The sequence below is a fragment of the Dreissena polymorpha genome, chromosome 1 (assembly GCF_020536995.1).
Source record: "Dreissena polymorpha isolate Duluth1 chromosome 1, UMN_Dpol_1.0, whole genome shotgun sequence".
In the NCBI taxonomy this organism is placed as follows: Eukaryota; Metazoa; Mollusca; class Bivalvia; order Myida; family Dreissenidae; genus Dreissena; species Dreissena polymorpha.
In genome coordinates this window covers 51,780,862-51,806,110 of record NC_068355.1, presented here as the reverse complement: position 1 = coordinate 51,806,110, position 25,249 = coordinate 51,780,862, and the positions used below count along the sequence as shown (strand labels likewise).

At 37.6% G+C, this 25,249-nt stretch overlaps 1 protein-coding gene and 1 long non-coding RNA gene across 3 annotated transcripts in view; one reads left to right on the top strand and one right to left on the bottom strand.

Annotated features, from left to right (window-relative positions):
* LOC127880644 (uncharacterized) overlaps nucleotides 1-15,353 on the bottom strand; it is a 62,054-nt gene extending 46,701 nt beyond the window's left edge. For both annotated transcript variants that reach the window (XM_052427967.1, XM_052427982.1), the window contains exons 1-2: nucleotides 15,203-15,353; nucleotides 3,895-3,956 (exon numbers count right to left, since the gene is read on the bottom strand). The gene's annotated coding sequence lies outside the window, so the exon portion shown is untranslated. The remainder of the gene's footprint in view (nucleotides 1-3,894; nucleotides 3,957-15,202) is intronic.
* A 9,106-nt stretch (nucleotides 15,354-24,459) lies between these two features.
* Nucleotides 24,460-25,249, top strand: LOC127880762 (uncharacterized). The gene is made up of 3 exons (XR_008049733.1): nucleotides 24,460-24,498; nucleotides 24,818-24,904; nucleotides 25,130-25,249. It is a non-coding gene; the product is annotated as an uncharacterized LOC127880762 (long non-coding RNA).

The window sequence follows — 25,249 nt, the reverse complement described above, 5'->3', positions numbered from 1 at the left end:
TTTTATTTATAAAACATGAGCTGTCAGAGGACAGAGCGCTCGACTATTCGAGTGCTTGACATTATAACGTAAGCAATAATGGGGAAATTGTTCATATTCAATAATTTATTAGACGATCTTTAAAAAATAAAAAAAGGAATTTTTTTTTAAATTTTTTTTTTTGGGGGGGGGGGGGGTTGTGGAGGTGGCGGGTGAGAGGGGGGTATAATGTGAGGTGTGGTAATTAATTAATGTTAAAAAAAAAAAATTGGGGTGGGGGGGTAGGGGGGTAGGGGGCGGGTATAATGTGGGGTGGGGTAATTTATTAGATGATTTAAACAAAAATTGGGGGGGGATAGGGGGGTGGTAGGGGGTGAGAGGGTGGTATAATGTGGGGTGGGGTAATTTATAAGATGACGTTTAAAAAAAAAAATTTAAAAATGGGGGGGGGGGGGAGGTTGGGGGGGGGGGGGGGGAAGGGATTCTGGGTAGGGGCGTGGGGTATTGTTTGGGTGGAATCCATTGTGGTATTCAGGTAAGTGTTGTTTTGTCAAAGTAATAATAAAATGTGATCATAAATAAAGAAGTTATGGCAATTTTAACAAAATGTTCAATTATCTAAGTGTAAAAGGGGACATAATTATTTAAAAATGCTTGATACAGTGGTCTGCTCTTGTTAATAGGTTGGGGTCATGTTGGTAAACAAGTATGCACAAGCGCTGTTTGTAAAACATGCATGCCCCCCATATGGGCTGTCCGTTGTACTGGCAGCCATTGTGTGAATACGACTTTTGTCACTGTGACCTTGACCTTTGACCTAGTGACCTGAAAATCAATAGGGGTCATCTGAAGGACCCGATCAATGAACCTATAAAGTGTCATGATCCTAGGCAAAAGTGTTCTTGAGTTATCATTCGAAAATCATTTTACTATTTTGGGTCACCGTGACCTTGACCTTTGACCTTGTGACCTCAAAATCAATAGGGGTCACTTGTGAGTCATGATCAATCTACTTATGAAGTTTCATGATCCTAGGCATATGCGTTCTTGAGTTATCATCCGAAAATCATTTTACTAATTCTGGTCACCGTGACCTTGACCTTTGACTTAGTGACCTGAAAATCAATAGGGGTCATCTGCAAGTCATGATCAATCTACCTACAAAGTTTCATGATCCTAGGCATATGCGTTCTTGAATTATCATCCGAAAATCATTTTACTATTTCGGGTCACCGTGGCCTTGACCTTTGACCTAGTGACCTCAAAATCAATAGGGGTCATCTGCAAGTCATGATCAATCTACCCATGAAGTTTCATGATCCTAGGCGTATGCATTCTTGAGTTATCATCCGGAAACCATTTTACTATTTCGGGTCACCGTGACCTTGACCTTTGACCTAGTGACCTCAAAATCAATAGGGGTCATCTGCGAGTCATGATCAATCTACCCATGAAGTTTCATGATCATAGGCGTATGCGTTCTTGAGTTATCATCCGGAAACCATTTTACTATTTCGGGTCACCGTGACCTTGACCTTTGACCTAGTGACCTAAAAATCAATAGGAGTCATCTGCAAGTCATGATCAATGTACCTATGAAGTTTCATGATCCTAGGCCCAAGCGTTCTTGAGTTATCGTCTGACAACCACCTGGTGGACGGACGGACCGACCGACCGACCTACCGACCGACATGAGCAAAGCAATATACCCCCTCTTCTTCGAAGGGGGGCATAAAAATATAAAAGCAATATGTCAAAGGATATAGGAAATATTTGGGGTAGTACGCAAACTTTAACATAGATTTATCAATAATATGCATATTGTAAGTATAAAAGGGGCAAGAATTATGACAAAATGCTTGATAGAGTTGTCTGCTCTTGTTATCCCCACGCTTTTTGAAAAAAAGGTGGGGATATTGTGGTTATCTCCGCCGTCCGTCCGTCCGTCCGTCCGTCCGTCTGTCTGTCTGTCTGTCTGTCTGTCTGTCTGTCCGTCCGTCCTGGCCACTATCTCCTCCTACACTAAAAGCACTAGAACCTTGAAACTTACACACATGGTAGCTATGAGCATATGTGCGACCCTGCACTATTTTGGAATTTTGATCTGACCCCTGGGTCAAAAGTTATAGCGGTTGGGGTGGGGCCGCGTCAGAAATTATCACTCATTTTTTTAGGTTATTTTACATTTACTTCTTTATTTCTACACTGATTCACTTCAAATTGATACTGGACCTCTCTTATGACAATACGGTCAATCTCAACCATGCATGGCCTCATTCCCAACCCTGGGGCGCCCCGCCCACATAGGCCACACCCACCAAAAATTTCCATTTACTATAATTTTTTCATTTCTACACGGATTCACTTCAAATTGATACTGAACTTTTGTTATGACATTAGGGTCAATCTCAACTATGCATGGCCCCAATCCTAACCCTGGGGCGCCCGCCCACATAGGCCACACCCACCAAAAAATTCCATTTACTATAATTTTTTCATTTCTACACGGATTCACTTCAAATTGATACTGAACTTCTCTTATGACATTAGGGTCAATCTCAACTATGCATGGCCCCATAACCAACCCTGGGGCCCCGCCCACATAGACCACACCCACCCAAAATTGCCTTTACTATAATTTCTTCATTTCTACACCGATTCACTTCAAATTGATATTTAACTCCTCTTATGACAATACAGTCAATCTCAACTATGCATGGCCCCATTACCAACCCTGGGGCGCCCCGCCCACATAGACCACACCCACCCAAAATTGCCTTTTACTATAATTTCTTCATTTCTACACCGATTCACTTCAAATTGATACTGAACCTCTCTTATGACAATACGGTCAATCTCAACTATGCATGGCCCCATTACCAACCCTGGGGCCCCGCCCACATAGACCACACCCGCCCAAAATTGCCTTTTACAATAATTTCTTCATTTCTACACCGATTCACTTCAAATTGATACTGAACTTCTCTTATGACAATACGGTCAATCTCAACTATGCATGGCACAATTACCAACCCTGGGGCGCCCTGCCCACATATGTCACACCCACCCAAAATTGCCTTTTACTATAACTTCTTCATTTCTACACCAATTCACTTCTAATTGATGATGAACTTCTCTTATGACAATACGGTCAATCTCAGCTATGCATGGCAACATTACCAACCCTGGGGCACATCTAGGTCAAACATTCGGCGTGGGGATACGCGTCGGCCTCTGCCGCGCCATTTCTAGTTTATAGGTTGGGGTGATGATTATAAACAAGTATGCAAAATATGAAAGCATTATGTCAAGGGACAATGAAAATAAATGGGGTAGTATGAAAACTTTAACATTTGCTGCATATTCTAAGTGGAAAAGGGGCCATAATTATAACAAAATGCTTGATAGAGTTGTCTGCTCTTGTTTATAGGTTGGGGTCATGTTGGTAAACAAGTATGCAAAATATGAAAGCAATATGTATAGGGACAATGAAAATATTTGGGTTTGTACGAAAACTTTAACATTTGCACGCTAACGCTAAGGAAGACGACGACGCCCAGGTGAGTAGGATAGCTCCACTATATATATTTCATATATAATAGTCGAGCTAAAAATAATCAATGTTTTTACATATAATAATGTATAAATCTCTTATTACATGATAATTAATTTATTCCTTTTTGTAGACAATTTTTATTTTCTAACAATTATTCATAACATAAAAATTAATATGCAACAGGGAGCATTCCAGATAAGCCAGCACACTCAAAAGTGCTCTTTTGACAAAATACTGTGCGTCGGAAGTGCCCTTTTGACAAAATAGTCCCCCTGCCCTTTTCAAATCCTAGCTGGAGCACTGTATTCCTAATCTATGGTGAATCCATACACTGATGATTATGCATAAGAAGAACTCACTCTATGATTTTCCTGTTCCCAATCTGTCAGGCATGCAGCTGTGCTTTCATCCCACCGAACATCTGTAATACAAATTAATTTGCATCAAGCGTGTCATTATAAAAACATAAAACCCTAAAATGCCCATTAATCGGTTTCACAGAAAATATGAGGGCTGAATCACATTTTTCCAGCATAACTATTCTCAGCATTGCTAATATCATTTTAATAGGATTATTTCATTGCCCCCTACAATTTCTGGAACTATAATCACAAAATTAATTATATATTTATATACCATGAACTCAATCCGATAAACAAATAAAATATTTATACATTTTTATAAACAAGAGGACCAAAGGCCCTCGGTCACTTCTCTGAGAACCTAAGTAAATAAACAAATCTGACCAGCTTAATAGCACCAAAAATATTGTAAAACTTTATTGTTAAAAAATATTGAATGAAGCCAAGTTTCATAGAGATTGGGGAAAAAAGTGGCTTAATGAGTTCCAGTTGTCAAAAGTAAATTCAAGCCCAGTTTTCTATTACATGATTGGTGGACTTCACATTTTTTTACATAACCCATTTCTGGTGATAGATGTCATTTTTTTAATATCAACTTTAGTAAGACTTGGCTTATTTTCCATAAAACAAAATTAGCGAAATATTAGAGAAGGTTTTCTCAAATGATAGTGACCCCTTATCAACACTGTCGAGCTTTGATATGTTCAAGTTTATACATATGTACGTAAATCTGTTAGCACGGATACGCAATTGTGCTGCAATATGATGCAAATACAGAGCCTGAGGTGTGATCATCATAATGGGGGACCAGAAACATGCCATCCAAATAGTTGTTGCATTTGCGGACATAATAATTATGCCACTCCTGACAAATATTGCCAAAATATAGCTAACACGTCATCTTAACAACCAATCTTGACATTTAGCCATTCCTGGTACAACTTTTATAAATAAATCAGTCAATTAATAATAAATTGCAGTTAATATACTCATATTGCCATAACATACTATTATTGTCATGATTCTTATCGTTTGCAATATAGCAATAGTCTAGGGGTAGCTAGAGGTGCATTGCTTCAACCACAAAACTATTGATTTCCAAAACACTCAATTGATATTAAAAACTCCTGAACAGACTACATATTTGTTCCTGGAAAATTGTTTGAAATAACTCTTATCCATCATTACAAATAATATGGTATAGAAAGTCAAAATAATTAGACTTTATCTATCAGATATCGACCTCATTATCAAATTTATATGAGTAATGGTAGAGACAATAAAAATAAAGTAAATTTAAAATAATAATAATGAAAGAGGAAAACCAGGTTCAAATTTATTTATGAAAACCGCTGAAAAGAACAATTGTCAGTTGTGGACAGGCCTAATATACGATTCCTGTATATCGAGCACAGCCTTATTTCGATCACTTTGTTTACATTAAGAACGCGGCTCTCGCCATGATGAGAGCCGCGTTCTTAATGTAAACAAAGTGATTGAAATAAGGCTGCGCTCCGAGTATTTTGTTTCACTAACATTACTGCTTGACAATAAATACAGACACAACTAGAAATGGCGCGGCAGAGGCCGACGCGTATCCCCACGCCGAATGTTTGACCTAGGTGTGCCCCAGGGTTGGTAATGGGGCCATGCATAGCTGAGATTGACCGTATTGTCATAAGAGAAGTTCATCATCAATTAGAAGTGAATTGGTGTAGAAATGAAGAAGTTATAGTAAAAGGCAATTTTGGGTGGGTGTGACATATGTGGGCAGGGCGCCCAAGGGTTGGTAATTGTGCCATGCATAGTTGAGATTGACCGTATTGTCATAAGAGAAGTTCAGAATCAATTTGAAGTGAATCGGTGTAGAAATGAAGAAATTATAGTAAAAGGCAATTTTGGGCGGGTGTGGTCTATGTGGGCGGGGCCCCAGGGTTGGTTATGGGGCCATGCATAGTTGAGATTGACCGTATTGTCATAAGAGAGGTTCAGTATCAATTTGAAGTGAATCGGTGTAGAAATAAAGAAATTATAGTAAAAGGCAATTTTGGGTGGGTGTGGTCTATGTGGGCGGGGCGCCCCAGGGTTGGTAATGGGGCCATGCATAGTTGAGATTGACTGTATTGTCATAAGAGAAGTTCAATATCAATTTGAAGTGAATCGGTGTAGAAATGAAGAAATTATAGTAAAAGCAATTTTGGGTGGGTGTGGTCTATGTGGGCGGGGCCCCAGGGTTGGTTATGGGGCCATGCATAGTTGAGATTGACCCTAATGTCATAAGAGAAGTTCAGTATCAATTTGAAGTGAATCCGTGTAGAAATGAAAAAAATATAGTAAATGGAATTTTTTGGTGGGTGTGGCCTATGTGGGCGGGCGCCCCAGGGTTGGGATTGGGGCCATGCATAGTTGAGATTGACCCTAATGTCATAACAAAAGTTCAGTATCAATTTGAAGAGAATCCTTGTAGAAATGAAAAAATTATAGTAAATGGAAATTTTTGGTGGGTGTGGCCTATGTGGGCGGGGCGCCCCAGTGTTGGGAATGGGGCCATGCATGGTTGAGATTGACCGTATTGTCATAAGAGAGGTCCAGTATCAATTTGAAGTGAATCGGTGTAGAAATAAAGAAGTAAATGTAAAATAACCTAAAAAAATGAGTGATAATTTCTGACGCGGCCCCACCCCAACCGCTATAACTTTTGACCCAGGGGTCAGATCAAAATTCCAAATAGTGCAGGGTCGCACATATGCTCATAGCTACCATGTGTGTAAGTTTCAAGGTTCTAGTGCTTTTAGTGTAGGAGGAGATAGTGGCCAGGACGGACGGACGGACGGACAGACGGACGGACGGACGGACGGACGGCGGAGATAACCACAATATCCCCACCTTTTTTTCAAAAAGCGTGGGGATAACTAAAATTTGAAATGTCGTGGCAGAGGCCGACGCGTATCCCTACGCCGCATGTTTGACCCAGGCGCAATTTTGTGTGTGTGGTCTATGTGGGCGGGGCGCCCCAGGGTTGGTAATGGGGCCATGCATAGTTGAGATTGACCGTATTGTCATGCATAGTTGAGATTGACCGTATTGTCATAACTCATAAGAGAGGTTCAGTATCAATTTGAAGTAAATCGGTGCAGAAATGAAGAAGTTTATGTAAAATAACATAAAAAAAATGAGTGAAAATCTCTGACCCGGCCACGCTCCAACCCCCATAACTTTTGACCCAGGGGTCAGATCAAAATTCCAAATAGTGCAGGGTGGCACATATGCTCAAAGCTACCATGTGTGTAAGTTTCAAGGTTCTAGTAATTATAGTGTAGGAGGAGATAGTGGCCAGCACGGACAGACAGACGGACAGACAGACCGACGGCGGAGATAACCACAATATCCCCACGCTTTTCAAAAAGCGTGGGGATAATGAGGAAAAAAAACGAGTATAATTGCATTTTAAAATCTTACTTCACTGAAATAATCCAAATTTATCTCTATTCCATTTAATTTGTTTGGTCTTCTTCATTAAATTTCCACATAAATTGCAAAGTGAGGCAGACGACTGCGCTAGTGTTAACACAAAACTTTTATGTCGTTGATTTATTTGAAAGAAAATTATTTTACTTTTTTCTGATTCTCAAAAAATAATACATGGAACAATTTGTCTGTGCACATTGCAAAAATAGGTGACATGACTTATGTTCAGTGCAGTGCTTTCCACAGGCAATTTAACGGTCCAAAAGCGGGACACTTGAATTTTGAAATCAGAGTTCGCGGGGCGCCTGAAATTTTCCGATCAGTGTAATCTGACAGTTATTGCAACTTAAGATCAAAGCGATATCAACTTCGCCGAAAATTTTGAAAGCTGATTTACGATCCCTTGTCGCTTTAAACAACTAAAGACCGCCTAAAGGCGGAGCATCGCTGTATTACAAAATCAATATTGGCCAATGAGAGCTCACGCTTTGTATGAGCGACAGCAGTAGGCAGGCAATACCTGCAGTTAAATCATGCAGGTGACTCGTGATATACATGTAATTGCCACAGAAATCTTAGCCATTTACTTAGAAGACTGATGATGGCAACCGGTTGTAGTAAAAAATTGAAGTGTCCAACAAGATGCGTTTGTGAAACAGAATGTCCCCTTATATGACGTTTGACCTTGAAGGATGACCTTGACCTTGACCCTTCACCACTAAAAATGTGCAGCTCCATGAGATACACATGCATTTCAAATATAAAATTGCTAGCTTCAATATTGCAGAAGTGACGTTACATGAGCAATTTTGACCCATATATTTGACCTTGAAGGATGACCTTGACCTTTCACCACTCTAAATGTGCAGCTCCATGAGATACACATGCATGCCAAATATCAAGTTGCTATCTTCAATATTGCAAAAGTATTCATAAAATAAGCGATTTGGGAAACATATATTTGACCTGTGACCTTGAAGGATGACCTTGACCTTTCACCACTCAAATTGTGCAGCTCCATGAGATACACATGCATGCCAATATCAAGTTGCTATCTTCAAGATTGCAAAGTATTCATAAAATTAGCGATTTGGGCCACATATATTTGACCTCTGACCTTGAAGGATGACCTTGACCTTGACCTTTCACCACTCCAAATGTGCAGCTCCATGAGATACACATGCATGCCAAATATCAAGTTGCTATCTTCAATATTGCAAAAGTATTCATAAAATGAGCCATTTTGGCCACATATATTTGACCTCTGACCTTGAAGGATGACCTTGACCTTTCACCACTCAAAATGTGCAGCTCCATGAGATACACATGCATGCCAAATATCAAGTTGCTATATTCAATATTGCAAAATGTTAAAGTTGGCGCAAACCAACCAACCAACAGACCAACCAACAGACCAACAGACAGGGCAAAAACAATATGTCCCCCACTACTATAGTGGGGGACATAAAAATAGCGTCAATTGTATCAACAAATATCGGTTATAGCACGCGCTTGTAAAATACCATGCCGTATAGTATAAATTAGTTATATATGTTTGCAATGCATTTTTAACAAGGGCTGTTTGTAAAACATGCATGCCCCCCTATATTGGCTATAAGTTGTAGTAGCAGCCATTGTGTGAATACGTTTTTTGTCACTGTGAACAACGGTGGTGGTGGTGGTGGTGGTGGTGGTGGTGGTGGTGGTGGTGGTGGTGGTGGTGGTGGTGGTGGTGGTGGTGGTGGCGGTGGTGGTGGCGGCGGCGGCGGCGGTGGCGGTGGTGGTGGTGGTGGTAATGTAGCATTACAATAACAATACTTAAGAATGATCAAATGGGAAAAGGTAACCTAGCACTGGCAGTAAATATGGGGCTCATTTACAGGTCATATTTGGAATCTCTGCTGTAAAATGAGATTTTAAATGAATTTAAGGGAGGCAAATGCTGTAACAAAAAGAACATGCATAAAGTTGTTTCCCTTGTTTGAACCATGCTTAATCCTTAAAATGCCTATTTCCAGTAACTGTGACCTTCATCTGTGACCTTGACCTTTGACCTAGTGACCTCAAAATCAAAAGGGGTCATCTGCGAGTCATGATCAATGTACCTATGAAGTTTCATGATCCTAGGCTCAAGCGTTCTTGAGTTATCGTCTGACAACCACCTGGTGGACGGACCGACCGACCGACAGACAGACACACAGACAGACAGACATGAGCAAAGCAATATACCCCCTCTTCTTCGAAGGGGGGCATAATAATTTTAAATGCTTAATTTATTTGACAGAAAGTTACTGAAAGGTTGTACACTGCAACGCCGATATATCGCGGATGGTGGGGTCCAAAGATCGCGAGCGCGATATATCCGGCGTGCGATATAACTCGAGAAATGTCTAACTCAATTGTATTGCGGTTAACTTGTCAAATTTCCCCAATGTTTTCATTTTATATACAGCGCTGCTACATATTTGTTTTGTAATAATTGCAAACCAATTATACAATAAACGTTTTCATTACTACATAAAACACTGTATTATGTGAATTGGGAATAAGACATCAAACTGGGAATGGGCATCATCTTGGTGATTTTCTCAAACTAAACTATTCATTTCATGATCTACATATATTTTTGTAATACATTATCTATATTTTAAGCTTAATATAAAAAATTCCATGACTTTTTCATTAACAGTGATTAAATTTGTATCATTTAAAGTGTATTTTTAAACCGTGTCCATGCACCGGCATGGACACAGTTTCATTTCATGAGGATTTTTTTTTTAAATTAATAAAAAATCCAGTTTTGAAGTAAAATGAATTTAAATGATGCTATTATATATGCAAGTATATGTTTTAATTACAATTTGTAAAACTAGATAAATGCAACATATAAAACTGCATATTATGCACTTTTGATAAAACACAATTTATTCCCAAATTGATGTCTTATTCCCAATTCACATAATACAGTGTTATAAGTATCTGTGTATTTATCATAAAAACCAAAATGTAAATTATGTTTTTTATTTTCATGTACGATCCCTCGCGAATCAGCTAAAATGAAAAATTCTTGCTGTAAAAAACGTATAAAATACATCGTGCATAGATTCGAATTTACCCTTAGCGTAACGGTAACGATACCGTGTGTTTGAATTATATTTTATTAAGAGGAAATGTCAATGCCACCTAATTCGCGAGATACCGCGGTACTTTTGTTGAAATTTACAACGAAACTTTTAACGGAAATTAAATTATCGCAATGTTGTACCGACTATAAAATTTTTATTTACAAATAAATACACCCACGCCAATTATCGCGCACTTTTTATCAGGACAAAGAAATTCATGACCAGTACCGAAATTTAACGATCTATATACCAGTAAACTGCCATTATTACCTTTGCAATGACACTAATTGGATATTTCCTAAGTGTTAAAAACAACCGCAGCCTTGTGTAAACAACATTGTCACTAATCGACTGTTTTTCACGCTTCACTGCGTGCCATAGTAAGCCGCGAAATATGGGGTGATGATACTAGCTAGAACCGGTTTTTTGCTTAAGTTAGCGAATTCTCAAATTTAAACATGTCATTTAGTGATCATGCTCGTTGGATTTTTGGGAGCCATAGCCAAAGCGCTATATATTGGACAGCGCAATATAACGGTCCGCGATATATCGGCGTTGCAGTGTACTTTGACCAACGAGTTCAAAGATGAGCAAGTGATGAACCGATAATCGCTAGTATGAACCTGTAATTCACACAATAAAAAAGCAATATATGAATTCTTTGTTCGTTCATTTCCGATAGTTGTTGTCTAACACCTTCCATCACACTTTGAAGCGTTTTGTATTTGTCACAGTTATTTTACTGAGAAGGTGTAGTACCATTGTGGTTGATAATTGAACTGTTAATTGGCACTACCCCTGGTAATTGTCACAACGCTTATGCTATCAGGCGAAACAATTGTTTAATACCGGTTTACAAGTTATTTACACAATAACGCAAATGTAATGGCCCGTTGCCCTCAGGCATGCACCTGCCATGTTTTATGATGTTAATCTAGTTGTAAAACCCCATGATCGAAGTGTCATTAGATATCGAAAACAGGACCGACATTTGGTAAAATAGCGCTGGTAAATATACTGTCCAAAAACTTAGAGACATTAATTATGGTCGAAAACTCGTGTGTCCGAAAATTAAGAGTCACAAAAAATAATTATTTTTGCTTAAAAAAAAAGGGGTGTCCGAAAACTTAAGTGTCCGAAAAAATAGAGTAATTACGGTATTTCTCTAGATCTATTTATTCATTTCATTACATACATGTACGTGTAGACTTTTATATCATGTTCCTGGCGGACCATCGCAGGAAGTGCCCGTGCATGACCTGAGGTGGTTCGCTGGGAACCTCATTTTATTTTATTAAAGTTTTTCATTTAAATATACAACCTTATATGTTTCTTTTGTCATTTTTTTTAATTATTTAGGAAGTGTGGTTACAATACTCTTTTTATAAATGGAAACAAACAAACTCAATACAAAATACTAATTCAGACCCACTTTAATTTAGGAAGGTGACTTTTATTTGTTAACAACAGTGAACTTTAAACTTACGATTCTCTCTGTTTTTCAACAACATCATATACATATTTATACGTGCAGACGTGAACAAAGACTGTGATATAAATTAGGCATGTAGACGTAAAGACTGATATCAATTGAAAAATATTATTGTGTTTCTTATAACTGTGTTAATATTACCAAGCATACTAAGTCACCTTTATTTTGTTATTGTCTATTTAATTATCTAAAGCGGGTACTTGGGGCACTCTACACCCCAAGTTACGTTTGAATAAATTAAATGAAAAAGAAAAAAAAGACCTGTACATGGTTCGCTGAAAACACCTTTTGTCTTTTATTTTTGAAGTGCACTTCAGTATACTGTTTATTGTTCTTGTTGGTGACTGTGTATTTGTTAAAATCATTACTATTTCTCTAGATCTATTTATTCATTTTATTACATACATGTACATGCAGACGTGAAAAGACTGGAATAATTTAAAAAATAATATCTTAAACGTGCAGACGTTGAAACAACTGTGACATTAATATTATATAATAATTTGTTTTCTTCATTCTTTACTAATGTTAAAAAGTTTTCCTCAGAGTCACCTTGTATTTTATAAATTCATTTAAGTCTTTTAAGCGGATACTTGGGGAGCTTTACACCCCAAGGTACGTGATTAATAAATTTCATGAAAAGAAAAAAAGACCTGTACATAAACTCTGACATTCACACACACTTTTTAAAACATAAGTTTACATTGATATGCCTTAATAATTTGATTTTTCTAAAAATAATCTAAATGTGTTTTTTTACGTACATGACCAGTAACTTTCAAACTGTGAAAAAAAACAACATTTTACCTTCTTTAATCACGTTTACAAAAAATTAACTGGTGGTGATATCAAAGGATGTTTATTTGTGGTATAAATAAAATAATTATGTAATTGGGTAATTATAAAATTATCACCGTCATTTTCAAATTAAAAATCAAAGGGAGAATGAAGAGAGGGTTTTCACGGTTATCGAGTAATTAAGTGTTGTTGCTCAACTGTTAAAGTGTGAATATATGCAGGTGATTTTTTTACTGTATCATACAATCATGGCTGAACATCCTTGTATTTTCTGCAATATTGATGTCACTTCTCGTGCGCCTGCTATTGCATGTGATGCATGCATCAACGTCCTGGGACCATCCACGGCGTCCCACCACATGTTCGACGACGAGTATTGAACTATGTGATTGACTGATATTGTTGAAATGTCACATTAAATGACATTAAATTAAACAAACATGTGGAAACTCTGAAAGATGCTAATGTGTCTTATTTATATTGTACTGTGTCATAAATGTATCTTATTTATATATGACTACGCCCTTATTTATTTTTAATGAAATGAAAGATTAAAATATGTCCAAATATATGTTGCATCCATGTTTTAAATGTGTCATATTTATTATATATGGTAAATAAAACAGATTACAATGTTAATCAGTTAGTATTTTTTTATTCAAAGGATTTGTTCAGTCAAAAAATGAAATCAGTTATGTTGGCCGTAAATCCCATTGTTCCAATACAGTGGCCAGGTGCCTGTGTTTTACGCCGATAAGATAGGGATCACCACAGCAGGTTGCTTATACACAGTGTATTCATTCGGGTCTGCTGGCGTTATGTTAGATGTCATTTTTATCAGCTTTTAATTATGTGTAATTTAGTTTGCATCTCTTTGCTTAACTAAACGTTCAATGGCACGCCCACTTAACAAAATTATAAAACATAACGCGTATCATTATATTTCTTTTTATAAATTATGTACACGTATTATATGTTATATATTGTTTTTTCTTGTGTTTTTCTCAACCAGAAAGAAATAATAAAACATTGTTATATATAAAGCGCACTAGAATTTGACCTTTAATTTAAAGCAATACACAATTTTTGTAGCGTATTCTGGGCTCGGCCGCTGATGGTGTATTGTAATATGTAATATGAAATTCAACATTTGGCTCTAACAAGAGGTGGCCTCCACGTGGCAAGACATGGGCAACATATTCATAATATTGGCAAACTACCTCATGTATATATATAGTGAGAATTGGAGTGCTTTTCGGTGGTCTAAACTACTATTGCACTTTATATTTAAACTGAAATCATTTCAAATAAATCATGTCTACATTATTTTACAAGAACCTTTTTTAATAGCATTAAACTTAATTGAAGATCTTACATTGATTCCGTTGTAAATCATCATTTATTATTACTATTGTGTTATTTAAATACAGTTTTTTTTTCCCTTCTTTGTGACCCGCCGATCATCGGCCCTTTCCCCTCCGATTTTTTGTTCCCCTCAGCTGGTAAATTTTCCCCTAGATTTCATTTTCCCCTCCAAAAAATTTTTTTTTTTTTTTTTAAACCTTTAAATATAGAAGTTAACCTGATTCAGTGTAGAAAAAAGAAAAATATTGCATTATTAAATTTTCTGTTTCCTTGAATTTGTTTTAAAAACAGTAAAATATGCCTAATTGATTATTTAAGACTTTCCTTATTTTCCCCAAAATCCGGCGTTTCGTGTTATTTTTTTCCCCCAAAATATGGCGTTTCACGCGATTTTTTTCCCCTCAAAAAAGGCCAGGCCCTTTCCCCAAAATCAGTTAAAAACCCCTGAAATAAAAGCACCAATTATTTAAAAAAAAGTATTAAGTTATTTAAATCGTAAATTTACTTTCAATAGAGTTACATTTTAAATTAAATCTATATTTTTTTGGTTTGGTACCTACAATTTCCTAAAAGAATTCGTTTAAATAAGTTCAGAGGTAGCTCATTCATACCCCTTAATTTTTTACCATACTGATAGGCATAGCATTAATTACTCAACTCAAATTTAATCCACAGTTTGCAAATATATGCTCCTGGTGTTATTGTAAGCCAATAATAGGTGTCATTAACACCTCATTGTAGGTATACCACCTCTATAAAAACCAATTTACCGAAACCTCCACGGCATTTACTATAAAAATCCAATTTACCGAACTTGTCATTTACCGAAACCTCCAGCACCTAGTTCTGGCTACCATAACTTTAAATGTCGCTTTTTATGATTTTTGACTGGCGCGACTTTATACAGGTCTGTCAATACTATAAAACTGTACGCTGAAGTTTCTTTAGCTATCCAGCACCCTACCCAGATACCTTTTATCGTCGCGAAAATACATTGCTTTTAATGAAAAGTTCCTTTTTCGAGAGCCATTTGAATGTTCACCATAACTCGACAAACCTCTTTGCATAGCCAATTTATATGCTACGAACTCGTTCGTCGTCTTTGCAATCAAATATGCAGGTAAACGTAACACAGTGATAAACAGCGTTAATTATTCGTCAATTAAGAACTTCCAAGTCAGAGTACGACTAAAATGCGTATATGACTCATATCGGCGGATATGACTGAAAAGTGCGGATATGAACAGATAATGGCTTTTTAAATGTATTTTCCTTTATTTTTGTTATATAAAAATCGTTCTGTGACAAAAAAAAACACGTCGCTAATGTGTAATGTTACGATCGAATGAATTTAAAAGCGTTTTTTATTGGTATTTTAATTTCAGTAACTCCAAATTAATATCCGCGAATATGAACGACCAGTCAGACCACCGCTTTTATTAAATTGCTCTATTTTGAGGCAGTCTTAATATATTTATAACATATTGTTAATTTTTAATTCAACAGTGATTTGTTCATAACAAAACTGCAAAAAAACGCATAAATATTGCCTATATTCTTTCATATTCGTACTTTTCATTCATATCAACGGATATAAGTCATATACGCATTTTAGACGGCCCGTCCCAAGTCAGAGTATATGGTAACAATTAGCTCCCTTGCTTGCTTGAGGTTACATTATATTAAATACTCGTGTCATGTAGGGCTGTACTCTCTATAAAATATCATAGTTTACTCGAAGGCATGTTTTTCACTTTAGTTCTGGTTTAATCTTTTGGAGATAGTAATAGGGCATGAATTTGGTAAAATATGAGTTAGAGACAACAATTGCACTAAAATTGCATAAATCGATTCAGCTTAGAATAGCCTTTGATTAAAGGTATGGTTATGGAGGTTTCTATTTGCAAAATGTTGCTTTTATTTTCGCTCAAAGTTGTCGCTTTTACATTAAAATGTAGAGGGAAATTAGTAATTATATAGTGTCCATGATTAACTAAACACATACCGACATACCTGCCTACCCAACATCAGCAGAAAACATCAATGTTGCGGCAAACGGGGGAACGATCAATAATCAAAGGAATGATAGTTTATTAATGTGCTAATTAATTCATTAATTCACCCACTCACTCACTCATTTACTCACGCACTCACTCACTCACTCATTAATTAACTAAAAATAAATAATTAAGTTTAAGGCAATCGCGTATTGAAAAGTATACTCGTAAAAAAGCCTACTCGGCCTTAAATACTACTATATTACGTATTGTTGCTAAAATTGGTTCAGAGACACAAAGTTTTTCAAATCTATTATGTTTTATTTTTTAATCACTTTCAATATATCAGCGCTCCTATAAATATCGAAGCCTTTTTATGTTTCTCATATTTTTAGTTCTATTATGCGACGTCAATTAAGTTGTTTATTGGAATCAAGCGGACGGACAAGCTGCTGTGGCGCATGAAAACGCCAGATAATAGAGGAAGATCGGCGACTGCCGATTGGTGTCATGGGATATAGCTCTCGTTTTCGCCACGCGAATTCTCGATATTTTCTATTGGTCCGAATTGTTGTTTTCAATCTTTGTTGAATTATAAATCTGTTTGTATAGCCCTTTGATTGATCGCATGCGTTTCGTAAATTCCTGTAAAGTTCGTATAGGCATTATTAGCCTACGTGCAACCTGAAACTGTCGCATGTTTTCAAATTAAGGAGATCGCAGCTGTGTATGTGAATCATGTGACAAACAGTTGAATAAATCTTGTAAATAAACCATAGGAGAGCATAAACAAAACACATCCCTCTGTTTTTATTATTTTTTGCTTAGATTACAACTTAGCTGGTATATGCCAGAGGTGCAGCAAACCTGATTCGTCTTTTACTGGTAATTGCGTTTCTCTGTCATACATTAACTATTAAACGCATCCAATGATGTGGTGCTTTTCGTTGTCTGCGTCAGTCAAGTTACTTATGTCAAACTGCATGGCACGAGTATTTGTCTTACGAAGCACGTGCCATCTTTCACCACGGACATCCGGTGTTCAGGATCAAAGAACGAGTCGAATGTGTTGACTAAGACTATTGAAATAGGAACAAAAATGATAAACTCCCGATGCGGTTTACAAGCACGTATAATGTTTTTCCAACGAAAACGGTCAACTGCGCCGCAGTAATGTGTTCCCATTTTCGGTATTGCGTATTTGTTAATACCAAGCGACGGTATAACGTATCCGTTCGTATCACGCGTCGGTGTAGCGTATACGTTAGTGCTTTAAGTCGGTATAGAATATTCGTTCGTAACATGCGTCGGTAAAGCGTTTACGTTCGTACCATGCGTTCGTATAGCATATTCGTTCGTTCCATTCGTCGGTATAGCGTATTCGTTCTTCCGATTCGTCGGTGTAGCGTATTCGTTCGTTCCATTCGTCGGTATATCGTATTCGTTCTTTCTATGCGTTGGTACAGCGTTTTCGTTCCTACCATTCGTCGGTATAGCGTATTCGTTCGTTCTATTCGTTGGTATAGCGTATTCGTTCGTTCCATTCGTCGGTACATCGTATTCGTTCGTTCCATTCGTCGGTATAGCGTATTCATTTGTTCCATTCGTCGATATAGCGTATTCGTTCGTTTCATTCGTCGGTATAGCGTATTCGTTCTTACCATTCGTCGGTATAGCGTATTCGTTCGTTCTATTCGTCGGTATAGCGTATTCGTTCGTTCAATTCGTCGGTATATCGTATTCGTTCTTTCCATACGTCGGTATAGCGTATTCGTTCTTTTTATTCGTCGATATAGCGTATTCGTTCTTTTCATGCGTCGATATAGCGTATTCGTTCTTTCCATTGGTCGGTATAGCATATTCGTTCTTTCAATGCGTCGGTATAGCGTATTAGTTCTTTCCATGCGTCGGTAGAGCGTATTCGTTCTTTCCGTGCGTCGGTATAGCGTATTCATTCTTTCCATTCGTCGGTATAGCGTATTCGTTCCTACCAAGCGTCGGTATAGCGTTTTCGTTCTTTCCGTGCGTCGGTATAGAGTATTCGTTCTTGCCATTCGTCGGTATAGAGTATTCGTTCTTACCAAGCGTCGGTATAGCGTATTCGTTCTTTCCGTGCGTCGGTATAGCGTATTCTTTCTTTCCATTCGTCGGTATGGCGTATTCGTTCTTAACAAGCGTCGGTATAGCGTATTCGTTCTTTCCATTCGTCGGTATAGCGTATTCATTCTTTCCATTTGTCGGTATAACATATTCGTTCTTACTAAGCGTCAGTATAGTGTTTCCATTCGTACCAATCATCAGTAAGCGTATCAGTTGGCGTGCACTGAGTCGGTAAAGGTTATTCGTTTATACTGTGCGTCTGTTTAGCAAATTCGTTCGTAAAATGTTTAGGTATAGAGCATTTGCTCGTATCAAGTGTCGACATAGCGCGTCTATTCGTGTCAGGCGTTGACATTGCGTATCCTTTCGAACTAAGTGTCGGTATAACGTATCCGTTCGTACTAAGTGTCGGTATATCGTATTCGTTCTTTTCATTCATAGGTAAAGCGTATTCGTTCTTACAAGCGTCGGTATAGCATATTCGTTTTAACCATTTGTCGGTTTAACATATCCGTTCGTACTAAGTGTCGATAAAGCGTATTCGTTCGTGCCGTGCGTCGGTATAGCGTATTCGTTCTTATCATGCTTCGGTATAGCATGTTCGTTTTTTCCATGCGTCGGTATAACATATTCGTTCTTTCCATGCGTCGGTATAGCATATTCGTTCTTTCCATGCGTCGGTATAGCATATTCGTTCTTACAAGGCGTCGATATAGCGTATTCGTTCGTGCCATGCGTCGTTATAGCATATTCGTTCTTACCATGCGTCGGTATAGCATATTCGTTCGTATCATGCGTCGGTATAACGTATCCGTTCGAACTAAGTGTCGGTATAGCGTATTTGTTCGTGCCATGCGTCGGTATAGCGTTTTCGTTCTTTCCATTCGTCGGTATAGCGTATTCGTTCGTGCCATGCGTCGGTATAGCGTATTCGTTCTTTCCATTCGTCGGTATAGCGTATTCGTTCTCACACAGCGTCGGTATAGCGTATTCGTTCTTTCCATTCGTCGGTATAGCACATTCGTTCTTACCATGCGTCGGTATAACATATCCGTTCGTACTAAGTGTCGGTATAGCGTATTCGTTCGTACCATGCGTCGGTTTAGCGTATTCGTTCTTACCATGTGTCGGTATAGCATGTTCGTTCTTTCCATGCGTCGGTATATCATATTTGTTTTTTCCATGCGTCGGTATAGCATATTCGTTCTTTCCATGCGTCGGTATAGCATATTCGTTCTTACAAAGCGTCGATATAGCGTATTCGTTCGTGCCATGCGTCGGTTTAGCATATTCGTTCTTACCATGCGTCGGTTTAGCATATTCGTTCTTACCATGCGTCGGTATAACGTATCCGTTCGAACTAAGTGTCGGTATAGCGTATTTGTTCTTGCCATGCGTCGGTGTAGCGTTTTCGTTCTTACCATGCGTCGGTTTAGCGTATTCGTTCTTTCCATTCGTCGGTATAGCGTATTCGTTCTCACACAGCGTCGATATAGCGTATTCGTTCTTTCCATTCGTCGGTATAGCACATTCGTTCTTACCATGCGTCGGTATAATATATCCGTTCGTACTAAGTGTCGGTATAGCGTATTCGTTCGTACCATGCGTCGGTATAGCGTATTCGTTCTTACCATGTGTCGGTATAGCATGTTCGTTCTTTCCATGCGTCGGTATATCATATTTGTTCTTTCCATGCGTCGGTATAGCATATTCGTTCTTTCCATGCGTCGGTATAGCATATTCGTTCTTACAAAGCGTCGATATAGCGTATCCGTTCGTGCCATGCGTCGGTTTAGCATATTCGTTCTTACCATGCGTCGGTTTAGCATATTCGTTCTTACCATGCGTCGGTATAACGTATCCGTTCGAACTAAGTGTCGGTATAGCGTATTTGTTCTTGCCATGCGTCGGTAAAGCGTTTTCGTTCTTACCATGCGTCGGTATAGCGTATTCGTTCGTGCCATGTGTCGGTAAAGCGTATTTGTTCGTGCCATGCGTCGGTATAGCATATTCGTTATTTCTATGCGTCGGTATAGCGTATTCGTTCGTGCCATGCGTCGGTATAGCGTATTCGTTATTTTCATTCGTCGGTATAGCGTATTCGTACGTGCCATGCGTCGGTAAAGCGTATTCGTTCTTTCCATTCGTCGGTAAAGCGTATTCGTTCGTGCAATTCGTCGGTTTAGCGTATTCGTTTTCTCCATGCGTCGGTATAGCTTTTTCGTTCTTTCCATGCGTCGGTATAGCACATTGGTTCTTTCCATGCGTCGGTATAGCATATTCGTCATTGCCATTCGTCGGTATAGCGTATTCGTTCGTGCCATGCGTCGGTAAAGCGTACATTTGTATTCGTTCTTTTCATTCGTCGGTATAGCATATTCGTTCTTTCCATGCGTTGGTATAGCGTATTCGTTCGTGCCATGCGTCGGTATATCGTATTCGTTCGTGCCATGCGTCGGTATAGCGTATTCGTTCGGGCCATGCGTCGGTAACGCGTATTCGTTCTTACCATACGTCGGTATAGCGTATTCGTTCTGTCCATTCATCGGTATAGCGTATTCGTTCTTTCCATTCGTCGGTATAGAGTATTTGTTCGTGCCATGCGTCGGTAAAGCGTGTTCGTTCTTATCATGCGTCGGTATAGCGTATTCGTTCTTTCCATTCGTCGGTATAGCGTATTCGTTCTTTCCATTCGTCGGTATAGCGTATTCGTTCGTGCCATGCGTCGGTAAAGCGTATTCGTTCTATTCATGCGTCGGTATAACGTATCCGTTCGTACCAAGTGTCGGTATAGCGTATCCGTTCGTACTAAGTGTCGGTATAGCGTGTCTTTTTGTGCCAGGCGTCGGGATAGCGTATCCGTTCGTACCATGCGTCGGTATAACGTATCCGTTCGTACCAAGTGTCGGTATAGCGTGTCTATCCGTTTGTACCATGCGTCGGTATAACGTATCCGTTCGTACCAAGTGTCGATATAACGTATCCGTTCGTACCATGCGTCGGTATAACGTTTCCGTTCGTACTAAGTGTCGGTAAAGATAATCGGTTCGTGCCAGGCGTCGTTATAGCGTATCCGTTTCTTACCATGCGTCGGTTTTGCAAATCGGGTGAAATAAGCATGATTAGTTTAACGTTCTTGGTAAAAATGCTAATTTGGAAAACTATTTTACTATAAAAAAATATATTCAATAGACATGTAATTAATTTCCAGACTACCAATGACCAACGTGGGCACATTTTAGTACATACAATATGATTAAAAAATAATCGATAGCTTATTCGTTTTTGTTGTGCATCGGTATAGAGTATTTGCTCGTACAAAGTGTCGGTATAGTGTGTCTATTCGTGCCAGGCGTCGGCATAGCGTGTCCATTCGTACCATGCGTCGGTATAACGTATCCGTTCGTACCAAGTGTCGGTATAACGTATCCGTTCGTACCAAGTGTCGGTATAGCGTATCCGTTCGTACCAAGTGTCGATATAGCGTATCCGTTTCTTACCATGCATCGATATTACGAATCGGGTGAAATAAACATGATACGTTTGACGTTCATGATAAAAATGCTCATTTGAAAATCTATTTAACTATACAAAATATATTCTATGGACAGTGCATTATTTTCGCATGCCCAGTACGCATCCTATGGAGTAGTCTATTCAAAATAACAAGAAAACGAGTAATTTACACAATTTCCAGTCGACTAATGCTCCAAGTTGACACATTTTAGTGCATACAATACTAGTATGATGTAAAAATACATATAGGCCGCGCTCTGTGAAAAGGGGTTTATGCAAGTGTTGTCCCAGATTAGCCTGTGCAGTCCGAACAAAATAATCAGATAAGAAACTTTCCGCCTAAACTGGATTTATGTTAAGAAGAGACTTTCTTTAGACAGAACAAAATATGAAAAGCTGTGGGGAGCAAATAAAACCCGAGTGCCTGTGTAGTAGTGAGGATCTTTATGTAATTACGTTATAAGTTATAACGCTCCTTCTGTTCATTAAGAAGAATATCCTTAACCGTTTGGATGGTAACTTGTACCGGATTTTGCCCAATGTACACGAACAGGCTCGGTAAATACCGTAAAATTTACGAACTGAAATTGACCAATCAGAATCGTTAAAAATTTAATTACATCCGGTACGAATAATTATAATATGTGAATGCATAACTGTACGGTGCCCGGCTAACATCTCCTACCAGCCTCCAATATTTCGATACATTTCGATACATATCATCCAATGAGCGTCAGCTTTTGTATCGAAATGTATCGAAAATTGACCAATGGTAAACTATGATTTGTATCGAGAATTATATGACGTCACGCATGTACAAGAATTGAGTGTTCGATCAGCGCAATGAAACGTTACAAAACATTTATTTGAATGCTACCTTCCGATTTCATCAAAGATGAAATGAACAGATGTAATAGCCTTGTAATAGTACACTGCAACAAAGGACACAGTGTTGATAACGTCAAAATACTTCTAGAGCAAACTTACATTGATAGCGTATAATAAGAATGCACAACAAAACAACGAATAAAAGTCCTGTTTTGGATAGTTTAATATACCATAAAATTCTATTTCATATGCTGTAAAGCAATATAATATACCCATGTTTAAACCTATGTCTGATTATTTTACGTATCCGAATATTTTCTATCCGGATTCTACACTTACAAATGTTTTTCAAGATATGCGTGATGTGAGTATTTAACTGAATACGCTTACATGTTCCAATTTCAAATAACCTTTTTTTTCACAGAAGATCACAAATATTCACACAAATCTAAATATCACAATAGGTGATTGTTTAAAATACAACTCAACCCCCCAAAATAGTATAAATATTTCCTATGTTTATGTTTTATTGCAAAGATGGATTCGGTGTTGAAATGATAGAACAATTCTGATTGCTGATAGCCAGCAAGCTAGGTTAATCAACGTAGAACACGATGAACTGATTATGTTTTCCATGGTCATTGAAGATTAAGGTCTTGAAATGATAAGGTACATTGGAAGGATGCAAGAAGTTTCTTTTCTAATATTTATAATAATTAGTTTATTTCTGATTACATCATTGACGTGATATTAAGTACATTGTGTTAGTTACAGTATGAAAAGACCTTAGCTGTTTTACTTTACACTTTCCTTATAATTAAGTCATGCATTTTGCACATCTGCTTTTTATTAAGTAACCTTTTGAACTTCACAATCTAAAGATTCTTAGTCAGTAAGTGCTAATTGATATATGCTAATTGATATAAGGCAATTGGGAGCAAGAAATAAAAGGTACTGTATGATTGGTTAGTGAGTATGGAGTGGAGGTAAGGCTTATGATTAGAGATGAACGGTTGTTAAAAGTTTTACAGTCTGGAATTAACGGTAGAGATTGGAGTCAGTGAGAGGAAGTGGTTTATGGAAAGTATTTTGTTTCATTACTCGGTTTCATGTTTCAAGTTAAATTATCAACAAATATTAATAGTACTCTATTTTTCTTTGATATTTTATATTAATAGACAGAGAAACTTCTTATTACAATAAGTTATTAATCTTTAGCATTGAATTTAGTTGCATGCAGAGTATTCTATCTTTTGCAAGATGGAACCTCTAATCCGTAAGAAGATCAATGGGCAACTGGTGATGACTGACACGCTAGAAGCCAGGACTATAAAGGCAAAAGATGTACAGTGGATGCCTGCACGGGAAGCAGTCATTGTAAAAGACGAGGCAGTGGAGCTGTGCAAGCAGAGTGGGGGAGATTTTAAAAACCAGAAGCACGTTATTGGATGTTTCAAAATTGAATTTGGCCAGTTTAGGTAATCCACAGTTCCATTTATTTATATTACCTTATCTCTGTTCAGTAGTTTACTTTAGTAACTGATCAGATTCTTTTAAACCTGTTAGACAGTCATACAAATCAGACAAAAACTAACAATGCCTGACAAATATCTGGCAGGACTGATATCTGGGCACTGGTAACTTTAAAAAGAAGTGAATAGTCTTTCTTGTGTACACAATTTGTAAAGTGGAAAAGTAAAATGTTAGCGAAAACATAAATTTGCAACATTGCAGAGGTAAGACCTTCAAGTGGCTCATGAAAAAATTCACCTGGTTATGCTGGGTTTATTGTGGCTGACACCGTAAAAGAGGAGCCCTCACTCAATGAAGTGTATGCGAACAAGATGGCTCTTAAGAAGTATATGGAGCTGTTTCCAAATGATCAATTAAAAAAAACAGTCAAAGCCAAAAGGTACATTTTTGTATAGCTACACACTATGCAACATATATTTTGCTTATGTAAAAACATGAAAAATAATTACTGGTAAACTCATCATTTTGGTGTGAAGACAAAAAATGTTTTGTACCTTGAATATTTGTGTGTAAAGGTTGATGCTGGCTTACTTTGAAAGACCATTTTGTTATAAACCAGGAGAACAATGTCACATAGTTTTATCCATTGAAAGAGTATCAATTTAAAATATTTGATGATAGTCCAGTTTTAGCTAAAATTGATGCACCAGTTATTAATATTATTTTTTTATTCCAACATGGTTCAATTTCATTTATAGAAAAGGTGTCCGCTACATTAGCGGCTTACAAGGAGATGACAGATGAAGAACTGCTGAAAGAGGCACAACAAATTGAAACTGAGAAAGGTATGTTTTTGAACATTTCAACTAATTGCTACTGAAATGAAATTTGAAATTACACATATAGCTGTAACAAACAAGATGAGCGCGAGAAATTGATCATGTGACATATTTATTAAAATAGCAAGATGAAAATCTCATATATGAACACTTTTTGAAAAAAAAAATTTACTTGTGTATTGATGTTGATTTTCTCATCAGTATATGTTAATCTATTTTCGTTACTTCAAGCTTATGTTGCAGTAGCTAATCTATTTAAAGTAACTGTTTCTCCCACATTATTCTTCATTAATATTAAAACACAGCAACCAAAAATACTTTATATATATATAAAAAATCTAATAAACGTGT